The following is a 14550-nucleotide window of genomic DNA, read 5'->3' on the forward strand; positions in this document are numbered from 1 at the left end:
CTAAAGCATGTAAGTGGAGGAGACAGTCCCAATGTTTACTTCCAAGCAGTGCCTCAAATAGGAACGTAACCATTCCATATAGGTAGGGGTTCTGTAGTGGACGATATTCTTCCACTGATTGGGCTCTGTCGGTTTGAAGGTGAAACGGTGAATGTATGACGTTACAACGCATACATTTACAACGCATGCCTTTACAAGGCAGTTTTTACATCGCAACATCCTTTACAACGCAGTCTTTTACATTGCATGCCATTACATCGCATTTTTAGACACTACCTTCAAAACGTATTCCATTACATCGGATTATACCATTACAACGCATACCATTACAACGCATATCATTACATCGCATTTAAGGTAGGTGCTGGATAGTGTAGGGGTAATAATTACTATTCTAACTCCAGTGAGTGCAACCGTGGGGTAAGTGTTGGATAGTGTAGGGGCAAAACTTACTATTCTAACTCCAGTGAGTGCAACAGTAGGGTAAGTGTTGGATAATGTAGGGGTAAAAATTACTATTCTAACTCCAGGGAGTTCAACAGTATGGTAAGTGTCGGATAGTGTAAGGGTACTATGCGTTGTAATGGTATGCGTTGTAATGACTTGCGATGCAATGCCTGCGTTGTAGTGACATGCGTTGTAATGACATGTATTGTAGTGACATGCGATGTAATGGCTGCGTTGTAATGACATGCAAAGTAAAGGATAATGCAATGTAATGTCTGCGTTGTAAAGGTAGTGCGATGTAATGACTGCGTTGTAAAGGTATTTTCCCTGAAACGGTTGAAGTCCATTAGAATGAGGTTGTGATCAGAGGTGCTGTTAGGCATGATGGAGGAGACGCTAAGTGACGCAGCAAGGAAGCATTACAAAGAAAGTAATCTATTTGAGACCAGGTGCCATGAACACATGAAGTAAAAGTGTAGTCCAGATCGGTGGGGAAGGTCAGATGTCAAGGGTCTACCATGGCATGATCAGTCATGAGGTCTTGCAAAACTAACCTATTGTGTGGCTGAGGAACTTTGTTTGCAACAGACCTGTGTGACCAAATCTTGTGCATACAACATTTTGAGAAACGTCACAAATTTCTTATAATGCCAAATACCCTCTCCCCTTCCAACCCATCTACACAACCTAACTCTTAATCCATATTCACCAATCTGCCATGAAACCATTCCCCATCATAAAAAGGAGAACCAGCAAACCAATCGATCACATTTTCCAAAATAATACATTCCACTGCTCTAGAAACCCCTGCTACATAGACCGCTCAGGCCAGTTTGAGATACCACCCAATTCATAGCCTAGCACCAACCATCCTTTCTATCTCTATCTCCATCTCCTACTAGCCCATCACACACCGACCCTAGCCATGGTTCTCATCCTACAGCACCCCTCTGCCATGCTGAACTCACATGTGTACTGCTCCTTAGATATCTTCCTTCCCAATCTCACTTACAGAATCATTCAGACACATCACACTAACTCAAGAGCCTGCAGCAATGCGTTGCTGGCCACTACCTTGCAAACAAACTTACATCTGCTCAAATCTCCCTTTGATACCCCTAATCCCCCTTGTGTGTTGAGACTGGGCCTACATTCCTCACCTGCCATGCCCCTGACTTATTCTTGACACTTCCTTCCCACTGATGTCACAAGTTTGCCCTCCTTGTTAGGAAGCTCACCACAATCACTCCTGTTCAATCTGTGTCTCTTAATTTAAGGCCATAACAGAAGAATGTGTAATTGATGATGCTACCTGAATAGGAACAGATAACTGAAATTTGGCTATCATGGGTCCTTTTCACAGACATTTTAGCATGTTAGAGTAACTTATGTGCATGAAACTGACCTGGGTTTACCAAATCCTTGATCCCAATTTATAGAATCAGTGGACATTGTCACCGTCAGAGTACATTTACTCAGCCGACAAGACCTGATTACAAGCTAAAGGGCTCATCTACAGTCCCATTGCGCCGCCGGTGCATCACTTTTTTTGACACACTGGCAGCGGAATGGGCTGGCCTATATTTACAAGGCCACCTAAAATCACCCTGCATGACTTTTCATGGCCTTGTAAATATGGGCCCCTTTTACGCATTACTCTGCTTTGTTGCTGTGGGTGTTCCCACACAACATCCATGAAACCTGACACATTCCCAGATTTACAAAGTTTTTTAGTGCTGGGAATGCGTCAGAATACTATGCCTCCCTAGGGGAGGTGTTAGAGCGGCGCAACCAGGAGAAATACTTTTATATTTCCTAGTTTTTTCCTCTTTGATGCAGCACGCATAGAAAGAGGAAAATGCTGTCAATAATTGTTTTTGTGCAGGAAGGTATCCCTTCAGGCACAAAAACAATCATCCCGGCAACGCAGGCACCCTTGCAGCATGACGCAAGTGTGTCTGCGTTGGCGCACGGCTGCTGCTTGTGAGCAGGCGCCAGGAAGAAGGACAGGAAAGCGCCGTATCTTGTAGATATTGCGCATTCCTGCCCTTTCATTTTGACGCACAGCCGCGCAGGAGGAAGGCTTGCTCCGATGCCGTGCATCAAAATATAGTAAGTGAGGGTCTAAATTTCAATCGAATTAGAATCCCGACTTGTGTGATAATTATGACACCCTCACAGTTTTCCCATAATTGGGAGCAGTAGAAAGAAACTGACGACCTTTATAGTTCGGGAAAGACCTGAAAAATAGCCAAAGATTCTGAATTTGGTGTGTTAAAAATGATTCTGCATCCTGTACCTCATTTTCATGTTGAAAACTAGAGATAGGATCTGTTTACAGTACACTGTAGATACCTCAACCTGGGCTAGTGGCATTAACTGGGTGTGGCAAATACCCCACCATATCTGGCTCAACTTGTAATGAGGGCCTCAGGTTGCAGTGGTTAAATGAAACTATTTCGAGGTCTATAATTTCAATTTACAAATATACCACATCCATTACATGGCATACCACAATATAATCATGATCAGTGCTTTTACTATTCTTACTTTCACATCTGGTTACCTGGACTTATCTTGTCAGGTATTGAAGGCAATCTTTTTGTCATACATCTCGTGGTGGCATACCACTGAAGTGGGAAAGACCTGAACAAGTAAGAGGTACAATGGAGGCTTGGTGAGGCCAGCTTTGGGGTAGAGGTGGGATTATACTTCTATTTTCCACTGCATAAACCAGTCACTATTAATAGGTAAAAAAAGAGGCTTCGATGGAGTCCTGTAAGTAAATATGAGGGCAAAGGTCTTATAAAAAACCCAAGCACACTTTGTACCACATCTGCAGAGGAGCGTGGGAATCTAGAAAAAGAAACACTGGCATAAAGGCTGATGTCACTAAGCTAAAAACGGTCAACAGTCATTTTTAGTACTTTTCCGTCATTCTTTTTCAGCTTTTGACTTTTCGCATAGCCCCAGTGTAAGAAAGAAGTGACATTTGGCTTTTACTAGAAAGTATTACAAATTACATCAGAACTTTTTCTATAGTTAAAAAACAGAAGTATGCAAAAGAGGAACTCCTGAGTGCACCCTTTAATTTAACTGTATTTCAGAACAGTGATGAATAACCTTGGAAACATATTTTGGCCCGGATTAAAAGACAATGCATTGATAGATGCACTGTACACTGTATATTTACATGGATAGACCCTTGTTTGGGGGCATCAGAGTTCGCCTGGACATCTATGCTGGTCGTAGATCACCAGGCAGATTCTACACTTTCAAATGTGTCCCTTGCACATGAAACAAATGTCACTAGACTGTCAGCAAGGCAGAAAATGTGCTGGTGTAGACATGGGACAAATGATTAGAAGCACATTTGTTATGTTTTTTTTCGCTTTTTTTCTAAATATGAAAGAAATTCTGTAAAATCAAGAATAATCTCCAGAAAGATTAATAAAGATACGTTTATTCAGGAGAAGGAAATATCCCATCCATCAGCTATATGCCTGATCTAGTCAGGTGCAACTGACCTGCTGGACACACATATACATTCCATTGCCATGGTGCTGCTTAAACAATAATCAAACCCTTAATGGAACAACTAGATAATTAAGTAAAAGGCACATTGTTACACATTCCCTATGGAAAAAGTATTTTTGCAAACTGGTATGTTATACTGGTATATACCCTTTCCTTTCCCAGGCAGGGGAAAGACACTGGTTCCTGTTTTTTATAGGTGCACTTTCTAAGCTACCCTTCCAAATGTTTGTGAATACTCAAAAACGTGCATGTTTGTGGGTTTTCAAGTAATTCATGGAGAACTGACGCTTCCATAGTCACTCATTTCCCACAACAACCACTCCATCATTGTGGCCCCAAATGCAATTTGTGTGGGATAGGGTGTGGTAATAAATGTCACTACCATGGACGGATTTTTTTACAGGGAGTGGTCAAGTCCCCTTAGTATGAGTTTTCAACTGAGAAATTAGGAAAAATGTACAGACTGTGGACCTGACTCACAAAGGCAAACTTATGCTTTGTGCAAGTTTACTTATTGTTTGGCATTCATAAACTACATGGAGGAGACTCCGTACATAAAAAAAGATAGGCCTGGCCTATCCTCCCAGGTTATCAAGAAGTGCCGAACAAGTCCTACCATTGGCCACTCATGATCAGCTGCAGCCTGCGGAGGACGATCACTCTAACTCTTGCCTCCTTATCTGAGAAACTGAGATAGGTATTGCTGTCTCCTAGAAGTGTCAGCTCCATATGTACCAGCTCAGAAGGGATCCAGACATTATCCTCATGAGCTTGGACCTCGGATCAGGCGGCAGAAGCTGCTTCTGCTCATTGTCACTGACATACCAACTAATAAACATATCTGATATACATATCTCTTTGACACACTATTTAGCATACTTAATTCTCTGTCAATCACGCCTAAAAAAATAGAGGCGCTTGTGTTGAATTGAGCCTTTTCGCTGGAATGTCATATTCTCTCCTGTGGATTTTGCTGCCCGCCCTATTCTTTGCTGTTTTGCCTCATATACCTTATAGGTTAGGGCCGGCCCTCTTTAGGTCAGCCAGTTCTGGATAAAATCATTCGTTTTGTCTCTTTTTTAAATTCATTTCTGCTTTCTTGTTTAAGATGTTAACTCATTTAATGTTGATAGCTGAATTTGAAGTTAGTTGTGTGTCTGACGTCATGCATCACAAAGACATTGGCGGATACAAATTACACCATGCAAATGAGTGAAACATTCATCTTCAACCTTATTACAACATTTACTCGAGTACCCCACTGTAAGAGTTTTCCAGTCTACTGACTGTTTTTGAAGCCCAACATATTTGTAGGATAAGTCGTTTTAGCTTTTATACCAGCTACCCTGTCGTGCAGGGACATTTATAGCAATTTTTGTATGGAATAGCCATTAATATAATCCTATGATCACCGCGCATTCTTGAAAGCTAAACAAGTCTGGCTGGCACTGTGCATGAGATATTGTAAATGTAATTCTTCAATTTTTCCGAGAGCTCTTGCCAGCTCTATTTAAATCGTGGCACAAAATCCAGAGTTTGGAGGTACGAACGATGAATCGCTCTGCAGTAGGACTGAAAGCAGCTCCTTTTCTCCATGCTGTGCATTTCCACAGGTTGCCCTGCATGCATATGTGCAATATGATATAAGGTAACACGTAGGGGCAGAGAGTGAGGTTAACACGCTGCTCTGATGGACAGCAAAGCATTTGTTGCTCTGCCTCAAGAACGGATAATGAATAATGATAGTTTATTATAGCCTTATAGCCGCCTGCCGAGGGGTATACTTGGTGTTAAGGGCCCTGAACCTATAACGAGGGAGAAGCCGTCGCGGCCGGCATGACTCGTGGGTGGGGGCAGGGCGTCGCGTGGGGGGATAATTAAAAAAAAATAATGTAAACTTACCTTTGCCTCTGGTCCCGCGTCGCGTCTCCTCTCTGCGCCTAACGCCTTACAGGTAGCAGGCAGCCTCCCTCTCCTCCCCTAAGCCAATCACAATGCTGTAATGGCAGCAATGGGATTCACTAGGACGCCGAACCCACAGGCATCTATGGGGAGGCCATTTCTCTTTGTAGGCTGTATGCAGCCTACATAGAGAAAAGGCAGAGTGTGCAGGGCCTACCAAACTGTCAGCGCCCACAACAGTGGGCAAGCCACTCCTTCCCTGCCTGGAGCAGGAACGCCCACCCACCTGCCCCCAATCAGGCATACCTTTTTGATTTCTCGCAACACGAGAAGCAGAAACATAAAATGGTATTTAAAATACCATTTGATGTTTCTTCTTCTCGCACTGTGAGAAAGTAGTGCGGCGACGCTCCATCACCCACGTAGGGAAGCGCCCCTGGAGAGAGGGCCTTTAACAACCTGTATAGTCCGAGGCATAAGGGCCATAAGGCTATTAGAACATTGAACCCACTATGGGTAGAATGTTCTAAATTAAAAAGGGAGAAATATAAACACAAAGGGGCATATTATTAACAAATCACGGAGCGCAGTGCAGGAAGTCATCATGCTGAGCTGCACTGTGTTATAGGGAAAGGGCTGGAATGCGCCGTAATTAACACTGTACGGTGCATTCCTGTCTTTTCCCTGTGCTGGCACACAATGTGCTGCTTAATACCAACGCATTCACAAAAACCATCCTCAGAGGCATTTTCCATGCATGCTGCATGCAGCACACGTAGAAAGAGGCATCAACGAGGAGAAATAAAGATATTTCTTCTTGTTGCGTCTCAGGTGGGCAGGCCTGCAGTTCTGATGCATTCTCAGGTCTGCCACTCTTGGTAAATCTGGGAATTCATCAAAATACATGGGTGCATGCATGGAAAAACCGACCACACCACACTTTCGGCCACATGGCAGCAACTTGTGCTGTCTTGTGTTACACCAGATTTACCAAGCCACGCAGGCCCACGCAAGGTGGCTTTGCGTGGTTTGATAAATCTCATTAAAGGCTTTGTGCCGCCCTGCATCGCACTGCCCCAACATTGGAATGTTGGTGCAGAAGGCGTATATCAGCCTTTATAAACCCATTGTCTTCAATGGAGCTCTCTACATTCCAATGTTCTAATATAGCCTGCCATAGCGGGCTAAACCCGCCATTAAAGGCCCGTTCCAATGTTAAAGGCCCGAAAGGGAGCAGGCGTTTAATGGCCGGTATAGGCTAGCTATGGCAGGCTACAAGGCTATGTGGAAATTCTGCCACTAGAGGCCAGAATGTCCTAACAAATAAAACAAAGGCCTCAGTGAGACAGAGGGGATTTAAATTCCCTTGTGCTCCATGAGGCCTTTGTTCACAGCAATACCATCACCATCACCGCTGCCTTCCAGCCCCCGCCGCCCGAAGTGGCGGCTGAGCTGCTGGGGGCCGAGGCGCGGTAGGAGTCCGGTCCGCGAGCACAGCAGGCGGCAGCACTGCGCCGGGCATGTTCTCAGCACCCTGACGTGCAGATTTAGGCACCCGCAGCTGCTCCTATGCGATCGCGGCCAGGCGGTAAGGGAGGGGGGCACAGCTGGCACCCCGGGGACAACAGTGTTTCTCGTCCGCTCCAAATCCAGGAGGGCTCCTCGCTTCCCGGGCCTGCAGGCGAGGAATCAGGCAGCGCAGCTTGGAGGCAGCCGGAGTTCAACGCGGAGAGGCCGCCATTTTAATGCGAGCCTCGGCCGCGGGCGGCATATCGGTGAAATGCGGGGTTCTCTGTCAAGAGCCCATCAGGGTTGCGGCGCCAACGCGGCTTCGCTGTCAGGGAAGGATGGCTCGCAGGACTGGAGGATTACAGGCGGATGGCGGAGGGGTCCAGGAGTACACTCAAGGTGTGTCCACTATCTTGGCCTGCTAAGCCACACTCCCTTTAGTAAGGGTTTTAAACTCTCTCCGTGTCGCCCCAATCTTGATCACATTAGACTGTATGTGGGTATTGGGATAGCCCATGTTTGTGGTTTTCCATTGATCGTGGAGTGTGTTGATGGTCTAGTCTCATAATCTTTCATTGTCTGCCACAATAGATTTTTCAATTTACAATATTTCTTCCACAAATAAAGTTGCAATAACTTCACAGTTTCCTGAGAGGTGTTTTTGATTACTGTGGGATTGCAGGACTTGCTTGTTGCGTGACAATTTTGAAGAATTTTCGTTGTCTATTTTTGGCTCTATCTAGCTGAGATCTGAAAAAGGATTGTTTTGCATCCCATATGGTCTTTTTAGGTCTCGCCTATACAGCGCACATAGTCGTCGTTCAGCTCTTTTTCGAAGCACATACTCGTGCTTGTGGCGGCATACACCTTGCGGGAGCGCGCAGGGGCGCGCCACAAGCACGAGTATGTGCTTCGAAAAAGAGCAGACTGCGCGCGCTCGCACACACACGCACACACACACACTCCACTCCCGGGCCAGCAAACACATGTGCGCGCCTCTCTCCTCGCCCAAACAGCTGTTTGTATCCCTCCCCGCATCTCTGCTATGAAGTATTTAAAATGACAGCTGTGCCGAAATACTTTCATTGAAAACATTTATGTGAATGTTGAAGTGGTTTGGGGAAAAAAGTGTTGGAATAGTTTTAGTCAATTCTCAGTCAATTTTAATTTAATTGCTCCATCAGTTTATACACATTAAATAGCTCATTTTAGGACATGAATAAAATTGAATTAATAAACATACAGTTTATGACAAACACATTCATTTGGTGGGCATTTAAAACAAGCATTTGCAATGCAACAGGTCTCGCATTTATGTGAGTTTGCGCTCTTTACAATGCCAATAGCTTAAAGTCGCGTAAATGCGAGACCTATTGCATTGTAAATGCTTGTTGTAGATGTATCTAAGCCCTCATTGCTGTTTTAGATGGTCAGCTGATGGTTCTTGTCTACATAATCTCTCCACTAATCTGCATTTTCTCCGTTTTTCATTTACATTCTGGTTGAACCAAAGATGGGAGAATTTGCTTTTGTATCTTTTGAGGCATATAGGGACTACCACCTAGAATATATCTGACATTTTTGGGTTGTAGTACTCAGTAAGCTCTTGTATATGTACACTCCTTAACTCCTTTGGAGGATAAAGGTTCTGCTGGCATAGGGTAGTCAGGTCATATATGTTCATGTTTCTAGTATCTATCGTCCAATGTTTAGGTTTCATCTCTTGATCTTTTGATTTATGTGTGCATGTGTTAACATGGAATATGATTTGGTGATGGTCTGATCAGTACGTTGGGATGATGGAGTCAATGGTAATGACAATTCTCTTTGATATGATTAGATCAAGAGTGCCCCCTTGGTATGTGTTACACCTGTGCACTCTTGTACTAGGTTGTGATCTGTTAGGACGTTTTTTAGAGTAGCAACCTGCAAGTCTTCCTCGCCATCACAGTAGAGGTTGAAGCCACTCAGAAAGATAGGGTTCAAATGTACAAAGGAGTGTATTGTTATTGTTTCCATTAGTTGTTTAAGGAACAATAGGTTGTCCCTAAGTGGGTAATAGATGAGATGTAGTTTCGCTGGGGATCTGCTCCCTGTGAGAATTTACACTCCCATGTATTCCCAGGAAGACAGATTTTCCACCAAGAACGACTTAATAGCAGGGAGTTATGGTGTACGACTTCAATCCCTCTGCCCTGATGTTGCAGACGATCAAGGTGTTTGATGATAAAATTAGGAGATGCCAGAATATCCATCAAGGGAGTGGACGACTGATTTAATCAAGTCTCAGTTTGGAATATTATATCAATCTTATGAAGAAAGACACATTTGGCTGTCAGTGGCATAGTTAGCAGCCGATCTATAAATATGCAACATACAATTTAGTGTTGCCTCAGACTCATGGGACTTGTTCTCATGGTCCGGGGGATAAACGGTATTGAGATCAGAGTATTGGAGTTTGTCTTCAGTGCCTTGCAGCATGCTTTTTGCGTGTTAGTGGTTGATACAATTTTTATGGCATAGATTGGTGAAATGAGTGTTTGTATGGTAGTGTCTTGGTAGGATTCTAATAGGTCTATAATGTCCACCTATAGATGTCTGGGAACTCTCATAGGTCGGTAGGAGTTAGTAGCTAGTGATAGGGTAGGTCGTGGTTATGTTGTATGGCTGTGTGGGAGGGTAGCTGTTACAGATGTGTAAAAGCATCTGTTGCATGTATCCCATGTATTGCTAGTGAGGTTGCATTTAAGTTAATAATAATGCTTTTTAGATCCTTGCTTACATGGTTGGCTTTGTGTTTCATCCTTTTGAAACTGTGTTGCCAGTGTGATGCGCCCCTCAGACAGAGGTCAGGGATGTTCCCAGGAGTTGCCTCTTGACAACAATTTAACTGCTGTTCTGTTTGGTGTAATGCTCCCCGTGTGTACTCTGTATACTTTCTAGCACTAGAGATCAGTCTACTCTGTACAGGCGTTTGTCTAATTGGTTTCTTGTGAGCTGCACCATGAGATTTATGTCAGTGCTCATCGTTCCTCCATGTGCATAAGTCAGGTGTGTTCTTGAGGTGTTCTTCTGCTGGGAGAAAGTGTGAATGACATAGCTGTGGTAGGGTCGAGTGTGAGGCTCTGACCATTCATGGGCCAGAGCTCGTGTGGTTTTTCCCTACCTTGACTTTAGGTGGTAATGATTGTGGGTGGGTAGGATATCTGCCTAGCTGGGCACTAAGTAGTTTGTGTAGATTCGAGTCACTAAGTCCTGTAGGCGTTTGTGAGTTTAGGTAAGTGTCCGTCTGTGCTCCAACTCTGATTGACAGAGGCTTCATGTGACAGGGTGTCTGAGGTGTTGATACTTCCTTAGATCCCGTGATAAGTGGCAGCTGATTGCTCTCACCTGTCTTGGTTCCATTTCAGTTGGCTTGGATTGATGTGATGGGGTTATATCAGATGATGGTCGTTGGTGCGTAGGGCACGTGAAGGGTGACAAGGTTTTGGTTGGATTGGGTGGGAGCTGGTAAATTGCAGAGTGGTTGACTCTTCTTAGGATGTGATATGGTCTTTTAACTTGTGGAGGATCTGGTTGAACATCTTGAGATTCGTGTAAGAGACTCGAACAATAATATTACCATTTCTATAGATTGATGTTACGGCTTCCGCATGGAAAAAGGGGGATTGTGAGAAGGATATTTTGTGACAATGGTGTTTTTTAGCTACCTTCGATATTTAGTATATTCAGCACATGGCCTCCTTCCCTGAACCAAAAGTGACCCCGGGTATCTCATGCCCCAGGGCCAAACCATATATGTAAGGGGAGGGAGTCCACAACCCACCTCCTCTAACCCACAGTGGCCTTGGGGACCTCAGCCCCCCTGGTGTAGTGTAGTTCCTATTTCCCTTATAGGCTCTGCACATTGGAATAATATACACTATAGTTGTGGCTTGAGACTGAGGTCAGTATGCCTCTATCGAGTACATTAAACTTAATTACTTGTGTACCAGCTAGCTCAGAGGTCACTAGAAACTTCTCGAATAAACAAGAACAACCGCATAAACATGACAACTTTATTTCCCTTAGAATCGGACCGTGTCTCATAATCGTGGAAACAATAGATAACAGTTTCACTCAATCGATCGTGCATGCTTAGTTTCTTCAGAGTTACACAGAAAAAAATAGACGGACGTTTCATTAAAAGGATTTATTGAACAGTCTTGTTTCTTGTGTAAGAGATATGAGCTGTTACAATTGTTAGACAGTAAGCAAGATATAATACGCACAGCGTAAGCAGTAAGAAGAAATAATACTGCAATAGCATTGTCTTTTAGCTATGACATATATTCATATATACATACATAAATAACACAGGCTAACAAGTGAATACTCGTCTGATGCTTCTAAATAGTTGTACCCAAGTGTACCTAACCTAAGTGTAGTGCGAGGTAAGAAGTAGGTGCTTTTTTCTGTAGTATAGTATGTACTAAGTTTATATGCCAAGAGTCCCTCTAGGTTCTTGTCAGCTCCATACCTTAAAATGAGAGAGGTGGGAATCTCTTTCCGAATCTCAAACTCTAACACCCCGTGAAGGGAGTCAGAACACTGGAGGCTGGATTCTCTGCGAGCACGGATGACAGCGTCTGGTCAGTGTGTCAGACGGGGACTCGAATTCTTCCGAACTTGCTGTGGCGAGCCGTATCGAGTTGTGTAGCCGAGCTATGGTTTGCCATGGTAAGGGAAGATATATTTATACCTGGATGGTACCTAGGAATGCTAGCATTGATGTAAAGTCGGGCAGAGGAGGACGTCATGAATGAACCCCTAAGGAATAGTAGTTCATGCATAGTAGATGAGTTCTTGGAGAAATCAATAATCCTAGGTAGGGAAAGTCCCAATGGCTTAAGGGTCTGGTTTCTAAGAACTCGTTGTGACGTGGGGATGGACGGATGTAGATGACCATGCCTGTATTTGGACTGCATGGCTAATGTCTAAATAAGGACTGGGATTCTATGCCTAAATAAGGGCAATGCGAATTGTGCCTATATAAGGACATGATTCAGGGAAACCTATGTACGGGCATCTAAAAAGAAACACAACACTGGGACCAAAACATATATTACGGGGAGGGTGGTGCAGCCCCCTCCCTGAGCCTTAATTAGTCCCATGGGATGACAGCTCATAGAAAAATGGCAGCCGCCATCTTATAATCTATCTGAGTGGGGGCATCAGTAGGGTCTCCCACACCCACCCGTTTAGGGCCCACACCTCTCTGGGACCCAGTACCATTAAGGAGAATGGGCATACAGCCCCATTCCTGAGTCCTCTTTGGCCCTGGGGACCCCATCCCTGGGGGCTAAAGTATTTTTAAAGGGAAGAAGCACGTGGCCCCCCTTTCTGAACTGTAGTTGGCCCCAAGGACCCCATCACGCAGGGCCCAAAAGATTTTTTATGGGAGGGGGCCATGCAGCCCCCCTTTTGAAGCCTTAAAATGGCCCTAAGGAACCCCCAGAGCCCCACTCCCAAAGCCTTTAATTTCCTTGGGGACCGGATCCCCCAGGACTGACTCACTTGCTGTGACCCGGGGAGGCCACCCCCGGGACACAGCAGTTTTCCTGCCTGCAGCAGAGCGGGCAGGGAAATGTGTTTGCTCTGTTCTACTGGGAGCATTTTCAAATCTCCCATCAAACGGGAGTAAACTCAAGTCTGCTCTCAGTAGGCGGGAGCTTTCAAAATGCTCCCTCTGGCAGAGACTAAACTAGAGATCTGTTTTCAACATACTGCTCCCACCTGGAGGTAGAAACATATATAGCTGCTCTGGGCAGGAGCGATGGCTGCTCTTACACCATGCAGGAAGCCGGCTGGGGCAGCAGGGTCCCTGGGGCTTTCCCCTGCCCCACAATGTGTGTTCGGGTGGTGTCCCGGGTGGGCACCGAGGCACCTACCTATAAATGATGCGGTATGGGATCCCCTAGGCCAAATTAGGCTTGGAGAGGGGCGTCACATGGCCCCCCTCCCCTTTAAACAACACACAGCCCAAGGGAATGTGGTTGTCAGGGCCTAATCATGCTCTGGGAAGGGGCCCTGGGGCCTAATTGAACTCATTGAGTTGGGGCTGTGCGCCCCCTCCCTTTATTACTCGGCCTTGGGGCATGGGGTCCCTGGGAGCTACTAAGGCTCAGGGAGGGGTGTCACAAACCCCTCTCCTTCTTAATTAAATTTGTCCCCCAAGTTCCTGGGGCCCAGAAAGACTAGGGGAGCATGCCGTACACCACCTCCTCCTTTTGATTGGCTGTGGCTCCATAATGTGGGGTCCCCGGGGTCTGATAAAGCTAGGGAAGGTGGGAGTTGCCACCCTCTCCTCTCTTAAACAAAAAACGGGAACAAGGCATGGGGTTCCCAGGGCCTATAAAGGTTTGGGGAGGGGGCCACATGGTTTCTCACCCATTTATAGTGGTTTGCCTCTGGGAATGGGATACCTGGGGTCTAATAAGGCTCAGGGAGGGGGGCAGTGTGGCCTCCCTCCCCTTTTTAATTATATGTGGCCTAGGGGATGTGGTCCCTGGGGCCTAATAAGGCTTGGGGAGGGGCTGCATGACCTCCCTTCACTTAGATTTTGGCCCAACGATGGGGTCCTTGGGCCCAAAAAGGCATGAGGAGGGGGCCCCCTCTGGGTTTTTTATTGAATTTCGTCCTGAGGACTATTAAAGATTACAGAAGGGGGATGCATGTCCTCCTCCCCTGTTTAATTGTATTTAGCACTGGGGCTAGGGTCCCCACGGCCTTCAAAGGCTTGGGGAGGGAGAACACACGGCCCACTCCCCTTTTTAATGGTACTGACCCCAGAGAATGGAATCGTCAGAGCCGATTAAGGGTCGTGGAGGGAGCTGCACATCCTCCTTCACTTAATATATATGATTTGGCCCCAGCGAATGGGAACTCCGGGACCCGAAGTCCAACCTTATGCTACATACACCACTGTGCGCGGTTGGCAACCTGCTGAGGTTCTGGCCACAGGGCCTGGCGGTAGGCTAAGGTCTTTGGCCAACCTCCCGCTGCGTGTTGGATGAAGAGCCTGGCTGCAAGACAGGGCCTGCAGCTAATCCCCCACCTTGCATGACCAAAGTCCGTGCGTGGCGTGAGGTTGGCAGCCTCTAGGTGGCTGCCTGC

The sequence above is a fragment of the Triturus cristatus genome, chromosome 2_1 (assembly GCF_964204655.1).
Source record: "Triturus cristatus chromosome 2_1, aTriCri1.1, whole genome shotgun sequence".
NCBI classification, from domain to species: Eukaryota; Metazoa; Chordata; class Amphibia; order Caudata; family Salamandridae; genus Triturus; species Triturus cristatus.